Source organism: Magnolia sinica, chromosome 1 (genome assembly GCF_029962835.1).
Source record: "Magnolia sinica isolate HGM2019 chromosome 1, MsV1, whole genome shotgun sequence".
NCBI classification, from domain to species: domain Eukaryota; kingdom Viridiplantae; phylum Streptophyta; class Magnoliopsida; order Magnoliales; family Magnoliaceae; genus Magnolia; species Magnolia sinica.
Window position 1 is genome coordinate 92,753,482 of NC_080573.1, and position 8,867 is coordinate 92,762,348.

Consider the following 8,867-nt stretch of genomic DNA (forward strand, 5'->3'; position numbering starts at 1 on the left):
AACGTGAGGGTGTCCTACCCATAACCAAATGCCCCATAGATAGCCTCTCATTACAAATAATGACCAAAGCTGACGGATTTTAGTCGTCGATGAAACACATTGACATCATGTCCTTCAGTAATAGTTACGTAAGCATTGCTTTTTTTAATATCAGGATATGCCGAAGGATAAAAGTTGTAGGAATCTCATTAAAAAGGCCATCAGCTACAATTCATTGGTGAATGGTAGTAATCCCGATGGTTATACTTCATCATAGCTGGTTGAGGTAATCATCAATGAATTGAAGCAACCTCAAAAGCTATAATATGTCATAGCTACTCTAACCACTACAAGAAAAATAGGCATATCCGTCGGTTGGGGTTATCCTTTGCCCACAGCCAGTTTTATCGGCAGCTAGTAAAGGGGTTCTAAAATGAAAAATGAGATGCCCTCATTTGTGCTTGCCCGATCTACTCTCTCTTTTAAAATGAAGAGAAAAAGACTCTCTCTCTTTCTCTCTCTCCATTGCAGAATCAAGGAATAACAACTAGTCAAAAACAGTAAACCTAACCCTAGAAATCTCTCTCTACACACACACACACACACTCTCTCTCTCTCTCTCTCTCTCAACCCTAATTCTTTCAAAATCAGGGTTACTGAAGACTAGGGTTTTTGGATGTGAGATTGTTCGGATCCGTCATGGCCGATCTTCCCAGCGTCACAGCGGCAGCAACGAGGGCTTCTCCCTGGCAGTGCTGAACAATGGTAGTACGGATGCGCCGAAGCTGACGGTGTTAGGTCGTTCAAGGGGTCAAAGAGGCAGACATCGGTCCGGTTGAGCCTCAACGCGGATGAGTTCATAAATCTGCTACACAGGTCGGATTCAGTCAAGGTGGAGTTGAATCAATTGGAGAATGAAGTCAGAGGTGGGTTGGATTGCAATTGTGATCCCAGTGGCTTTTGGTGGTTTCTTTGATTTTTGGGGGTGATTTGAAATGGCGTTTTCCTGAATTGCAGATAAGGATCGGGAGTTGGGGGAAGCGCAGGCGAAGATCAAGGCATTGAGGTTATCAGAACGTTTGAGAGAGAAGGCGGTCGAAGAGGTATTAATTTTAATTTATTTATTTTGGGATTTTCTATATTTGGCTATCAGGCGTTTTATTTTGATTTAAAATCTGGTTTCAATTTTAGATTTATATGTAATAGTGTATTACATTGTGTTTTTGGATTTTCAGTAATTGGCATTTTATTTTTTATTTTTTATTTTTTTATATGAGGTTTGCCATCTCGTGCACAATATGAAAGGCGGATTTTGATGCAGCAACAGTTAAAATAGTCATGGCTGGAGCTGGGTGTGAAAATGGTAGTAAAGTGGAACAAGTAAGAAATGGCCTTCATATTGATATATTTAACATTGTTGCTTTGGGGAATAAAACTGCAATCCTATATAAAAGAGAGGATATGTGGCTATTAGAGTCTTTTTTCTTCACTTTGAAACTGGACTTTATGGAGGATGCATTTTTTTTTAGGTTTGAGACATGTCCTACCATTTCTTTACTTAGTTATTATTGAGATTAATGCCCTTAAAATTGATTTATCATATTTTATTATGCCTTTCTTTTAATAAAAGATGTTTGAGATCCTATCTTGATCTCTGTAAGTTTATTTGCTGATTTTTTGTTTATGGATCTTGAACTGTGGTTAGTTTACCCATATTTATTGTTTGGAATATCATTTGGTAAAAAGATGGTCCATTTAAAGAAGTGGACAACCTGTAGTACAATACAGGCAAATTTACTTGTGTAGACAGCTAGATCAGAATAATGCGGTCTATTTTTATTTTTATTTATTTATTTATTTTTATTTTTTCTGTGTGAGTGTATTTTCCTGCAGTAAGAATTATATTATATTTTTGTTTCTTTCTAGGTGCTTGTGTATAGTTTGTAAACGATGACATGTCTTTGTGGAATTTTCAGTGAGTGGGAATGAGCTAAGTGAGACATCATCCAAAAAAAGAAAGCTCTGCATGGATGAGCACATCTCTCATGGGAAGGCAGAGCTCTCGCCTTGATCAATGGAAGGGATTGGAAGCTCTAAGGCATTTGAGAGGAGAAACAAGAGAGCAAAAATCTGGCACCATGCCTAAGACTTTTAGACAACGGGATTTTGAAAATGCCAAAGAATATTTGCTGATTCACTTTGTCTCTTTTGCAGTTACAGTACTAAAAGATCTTTTCAGTTTCCTGAACTTTGTTTTTGGATGATTGAATAGCCCCAATCTTTATTGGGTTTTCCAATTGAATGTAGACAAGTGCTCATTTTTTATACAAACTTTTGTCAATCTTCCATCTATATGTCATGAATGGGTTTCTAGTTGCCTTGACTCGTGAACTATGGCCCATGATATTAACAATCTTGATAACCATAGACATGAATCACATGTACAATGGGGATGTCATAGTTAGCACTTCATGAAACTCCATGAAGCATGCACATTGCAGTAACATCCCTCCAAATCATAAACATCCATTGGAGCAAAGCCACGCATCCAGAATAACTCAATCAACTGTTTTGGTTTTCAATACATTTCTTTGCTCAATTTTGTCAGTATTATAGCCGAATTATCTGAACTGAGAAGACTTGCTTGCTTAATCAGGCTGCGTCTGAATCTTGGGATATTTTTGTCCACTTCATTAGTATAATTTTGCTACCAATAGTTGGAAATGAGACAGAACATGCTAGTGCAATCATATTCTCTTTCAAGAACAAGGTGGTATGCAAATACTTTTGGTGGTATTTAGAATCTATTACTATCTCATGATTATTCTATGTATTAAAGATCTTGATCTCTGATGCATTAATAGAAATCAAGATTTCTAATACATAATTACTGTTGGCTAAAATGAGATCAACTCATTTTTTAGGCATCTAACAAATAGGGACTCACTAGATTCCTGGGAGTTATCTATAACCATGGGGATGATGGAATCCAGGATGCAGACCTAGTTGTCTTGGAGGGAATGGTGTATGACTGTGTTTTTCTTCTTTCATATTAGATAGGTGAAGCATCCCGAGGTTGCTCAGTTCTTGGGAGGAAGGTTGTATGACTATTTTTTTCAAGTATTTGGCTCTGTTTTCATCCAAAGAAAGTAACCTGTCATGAGGCAATTTCAAGTTTATTTGGCTTTCATGTTTTTTTTTTGCAATTGCTTCCCTCAAGGCATGATCAGATTGCAATCGATTCCCTCACTACTCAAACAAAGTAACCATTGAGTATTAATTGATGAGCTCTTCTCAAGAAAGTACTAATTTATGAGTCTCAACAAATCTACGGTTTGCTGAGGCTCCCAACTTCATACATGTGGTGCCTGTGGTTTGGTGATCCAGACTGTTGATCTGATGTGGCCCCAGTGGATTGGATATGTCTAAAAACCCCATATGATTGGGTGCATAAAAATAGGCAGTTAAGATAAAATTGTTTCAACAGCCCAAATTCAACTGAAAGAAAACCAAATTAAATGGCGAGGATCTTCCAATCTAGGAGAATTGGGGGTGTCATAAACGATGGGACTTGTCAAGTCAACAACTCAATCACCAAACTATGTGCCCCACATGCATGGACTGTGAAGCCTTAGCAAAATGTACGTTTGTTGAGGATTTGTACTATACAGTTCATCTTTAACTATGGCCAACTGAGGATTTAGTTATCAATGCCAACATAGTGAAGCTAGATACGTGAGGGCTTGTGTCAAAATTTGTCCTTGAGAATTGAAAACCTGAGAATTCTGGGCAAAGCCTAAGGTTGAGGATCATATAATGCCTTGAGAGCCGTACACGAATAATTTGTAAATGATCTCAAATGATCTCACATGTTTTCTTATATGCAGGGTGTTTTTTTTTTTTTTTTTTTTTGGTAATTTATACACATCATACCTTTTATTTAGCTGGTTGTTTATTCAAGTAAGATTTCAACAAATATTTGAATCATCTTCCTCAGTAACATTTATACACATCATATCTTTTATTTAGCTGGTTCCCTTTCTATTGAGCCTTGTCAAAAATTGAGATCACGTTCATGCCCGCTTCCATGGATAAAATCTGATTTTTATATTTTGCTTCTTGCTTGTGCCAGGCCAAGAGTGAAGAGCTAGTAGCCAAGGTGCATATTTTGAGTTAAGAGAATCAGGCCCTAAAGAATGAGATTAAAGGCTTTCTGTAGAATGTGAGAAACTAATGTCTGAAAATGGATTATAATGTTTTGCTTTTATTACCCTCTGGTTTTCACCTTGCTGGTTTCTTCTTTCTTTCTTTCTTTTTCTTTTTTCTTTTTCCTGACAACTTTAAATGGTTGGTAGTATAATAGTTGCTGCAGAACCGTTTAGGTAACTAACCAACAGCTGATCACCAACCTGATGTTGCAAACTAGTCTATTTAAATACTTTTACCTTAGAAAAATATGGAATTCTCTCATTCTACCATGAATTGCTGATTGGGTTTGCATGTCTTTATCTCCATAGCTCTCATCCTTGGAGATGGACTCTATAACTTCATCAAAGTACTGTCTTTCACCATCAGAAGCTTCCATGGTAGATTGAAATGGAAGGACCCTCAGAACAGGTAAAAAACCATGACAAGGGTTCGAACTGTTTCACATTTGATATTTAGCCATCTGCATCTTGTGTGACGTATATCATGTTTCCAATGCCTTGCTTGAAAAATGCAGTTGTGTAGTGCCTATTCCTTCACAGCATGATGAAATTGGGTTGTATGTTTTTGAAACTGAATATCAACTTAAATAGGAATGTTTCATCTGTGTAGTTCGTAGTTACTTGTTTTCTGGATACTTCCATTGTTGTAATTTCCTTGCACATGCAAACAAATGCTTGAAAGAATTATTGGTGCTATGATGTCCTTATTCATTTTGCAGCTCTTATCTCATAAGATGTGAGAACATTTTGTCATCATTGGATGTAAATGTAGACAAAAGGTTTTATTCCGGAGTGCCAGTTCAACAAAAATATCTGTTTCTTTGTTCCTTGACAGGATAGATGAATCTCAGCATAGATTTTGACTTCCTAAAACTTGGTGATGCCCTGTTTTGAATGGTAGCTGACATTGGATTTTGTTTTTTGAAAACTACTGTGAATCCTGATTTTTCTTATTTCTTATTTTCTAAATGTAAACCTCTATTAGAGACATCCTAGAATGGATATCTTGCAGCAATTTCAGAATCAAGGTTTTTATTTTTTTCCCTCAAAAGGGGGTTGCCCAACTCTTTGGGAAACCCAGATTCATAAAAAAATGGAGATTTACAACCTGGACTTAGGTTCCATTGCAGGTGGTGGTTTGGATGGTAGCAGTTGCAACTCTCGTCTGTTTTTCATCTGAGACAAACGTCTCAGTTATGTTGTATAGTCATTTTTTTACTGAATCTAAGCGAATTGTTTGATCCCCAGCTATGACAGATCTTAGTGCCAACGCTGGGCAGGCTGGCCAACACAACCGTTAGTAAATCCTGCATTGAAGCGGCGGCTGGCACAACCGTCAGTAAATCCTACAAAAGGAGAAGGTAGGCATGGTTGTCAGTGCTTTCTTTCAGCTCTTCTTTTGGTTATTGTCTATAGCCGCAGTAATTGCCTGTATTACTGATGACTTTTCTACCATGTATCTCCCAATTTATCTGCTTGACCACTTCGATTGTAACTAATCCTGTATTAGCTCTTGAAGAATAAATTAATGTTTGTCTTTAAAATTCACATTGTATTGTCTTTTTCTTCTTCTTCTTTTTTTTTTTCCTTTCTTTTTGTGCAGCAAGTGAACATGTTTGTTTTAACTCTACAGCTTCTTGATTCTAGAATTCCCATTCTAACTGCTGGTGATGGATTTGTCTGTGGCCTACTGTTGGATTCAAAACAACCCTACTGTTGGGGCAATAACATATACATCCAAATGGGTGTCCCTCATCCAATGGCTAAAGAAGCTTCCTACTCAGAAATCAGTGCTGGGGACCACCATATCTGCGAATTTAGATTGCTTGCCAAAGGGACGTATGCAAACATCTCCATGGTTGGGCTTAGAGAAGACCAGACATGAGTACAATCAAGAGAGTTTTTGCACCAACTTGGTATGTGGCTAATATTGCACTCAATTGCATGTGTGGCAGCCAATGGGTATCTGATGAATCCAACCCAATGTTAATACATCTAGGTCTCATTTATGGGATCCATTAAGCAATTGGGATTGGTTCAGGTCTCAACTTTACGACCTGATTAAAAATCTGGTCTAGGTACTGTCCAGTTTGGGTCTAGGTGGTTTTAATAGTAAATTATATATTTTTTGTATGCATTTATTATTCTAATAAAAGAAATTTCACTTCTAGCACTTTATTTTTTTGGTTGAATGTCATATCATCTCTTTCATTAGATTGGTGTTGGTCAAATCTTTCAATCATTCTCTAACTGTAAAAGGAAATAAATTTCCATCTAGAGTTGGTTACGAGTGTAGTTTTCTATGTAACTGTTAAAAGGAAATCAATTTCCCCCTCTCTTTTGGTGACTCAAACAGAAGAAGCCATCTCATAATTGAGGTTTTGTTATAACCTGTGTTGTTTTCTAAGTGCACATGTTTTCATTATTATATTTATATTTTTACCAATCTGTATTTTCTTTTAAGCTTTGATTTCTCAGTATCTTATGCAGGTTGCTTCAAATCATTATGGTTATTCTGTTATTGTATTTGGTGAACTCATGGAATTCCATGGAACTGATTGAATGGAAGGAGCTTCTGTTGTCCATACAAGTCATGTTTCTGATTTTTTGGATGAATTGGGTGTGTGAAACTGCATGGAACTGATCAAATGAACATGGAATTTCTATTGGGTATTTTTCTCGTTTGCTATTTCCTGGTTTTTGAATATGGGTTCTAATTTCTGAAAGATGATTATTATACTGTGATTTTTTTCTTTTAACAGGAAGAAACACTGACTCCTCAGAAGGCCGTAGACAGTACGGTCATTGGATTCTCCGTAAGTTGTAAGAGTTCATGTCATACCTTTTAGTAAATTTGTTTTTTTTTTTTTTTGGATTCTCCATAGACATTAAGTTTTCTTCTTGTTGTTGGTTTTTTTTGGATTCTCCATATGAAATTATGAGAAATCATGCCTAAAACATTTAAAAGCATTTGTTGGAGCCCACCTAAGTTTTGAAATAGCCTAAAATCTGTTGTGACCCCTTATCCAAGTGACCTCTTATCTAAGTCACAATGAATGGCCTAGATGTTTAAACCACATCTCGTTGGGTCCGCTGTACAAAAAAAAAAAGGTTTCAATGGATGTGCATCCACTCTTAACCATTATTTATGTTGTTGCTCACCTAAGTTGTGGATTGGCCTCATTTTTAAGCCCATGGCTCACCATGAAAGGGTATATCTAATTCATGGGATAGATGTCTTCAAATTTTGAGGATGTGTTGCAAGAAGAAAACCTTTACTTTATTACTGAGGTAAGTTGCTGATTTTTTATTTTTATTTTTCTGTTGATGAAGTATATTAAACAGCATGATTTAGGTCTTCATCAAGTTGCTGATACAGTTTCATTTGTTGCCAGGCTATTATCATTTTGCAGAAATATTTTAGGCCAATGAAATTTTAATATGACTGAAATGGACGGACAGCTGAAGGAAGCTGGTTGTCTTCATTTTCATTTTCTAAAATTTTGTTTGTCTTTTGCTTTTTGAACATGCATAGAATCCTATAAGGAATTGGGAAAATACAGACTAATCTTAGACTTCTTAGTGACATTCTATTTGGTTGTAAACAGGGGCACCTTCTGTGATTTGAAGCTTCATCTCATCATCAATAATGCCAGGTTTGCTCTTTTAAGTCACTAGATAAAACCCAAGATTTCTGCACCCATATTCACTCTACAACCGTCATTACTGTCTGACTGTTGCACCCTTCGTGTATTCCAGATCATATAAATGATGGGCCACATTCAAATATTGCATCAATTGCAAAAGTAGATATAACATTTACATACCAATTCATGCATTAATTTTGAATTCTTTCCTCTCTAGCTTTTCTTAATATACTGATGAAGGCATTGCCTTCTTTTATTGTGATTGGTTCATATTTAAAGACCCTTCTGGTGTTGTTGTTACAACCCGGACTGAAAATGTAAAGATTCTTCTTTTGTGGGTCACAGATATCTGATGTGGTTGATGAGGAAGTCTGCAAGATTCTTCTTTTTGTTTTTGTGTGTGTATGTAGTGTTTCTAATTGTCTTACAAATTCCCTGCTTTATCTTCAAATAGGTGACACTGGCACACTTCCTCTTCTCTGCCATTATTATATTATGTCAAGGTAAATTCAAGACGGATCTGTGTTTTACATGTCACAACCACTCAGAACACAATGAATGGTGATTTGGAGTGTGAGCTAATTTTAACTGCTAACTAGTGCTGATGCCTTTTACTGCTACACAGATCTTTACACAGCTTACCAAAGATCGACAGAAGAAACCAGTCCCTTGGAAACAATGGCAATCATTGGCAACAAGGAGATCATTAACATTAACCAAGGTATGTTAGCTGTTTAGACTGGTAAAAAAAAAAAACTAGGATACATGTGGGTCACCTTTTCTTCTCTTTTCCTTTCTTTCTTTCTTTTTTTTTTTTTTTAAAAAAAACTTTTTGATAAGAAAGATTTTCTGTGTGGATACGGATTTAACCGTAGCAAAGTTTTAAAGAGCTACGGTACCAGTGGCTACGGTTGTACTGTGGGCTCATTATATTTAGCTACGGTTTTTATCCGTAGCCTTTTACAATGTAGCGGCGACCAGCACAGCTGTCAGTAAAGGTTCTGACCGCCAGTAAAGCCTTTACCGACTGAGG

The 8,867-nt window shown here is 36.5% G+C and overlaps 1 long non-coding RNA gene across 1 annotated transcript; it reads left to right on the forward strand.

The window, feature by feature from the left end:
* Positions 1-435: 435 nt before the first annotated feature.
* LOC131251638 (uncharacterized) lies at positions 436-8,606 on the forward strand. Its single transcript, XR_009174007.1, has 9 exons — positions 436-905; positions 997-1,082; positions 1,257-1,359; positions 4,497-4,596; positions 5,436-5,548; positions 6,678-6,857; positions 6,950-7,843; positions 8,289-8,337; positions 8,472-8,606. It is a non-coding gene; the product is annotated as an uncharacterized LOC131251638 (long non-coding RNA).
* Positions 8,607-8,867: the final 261 nt, after the last annotated feature.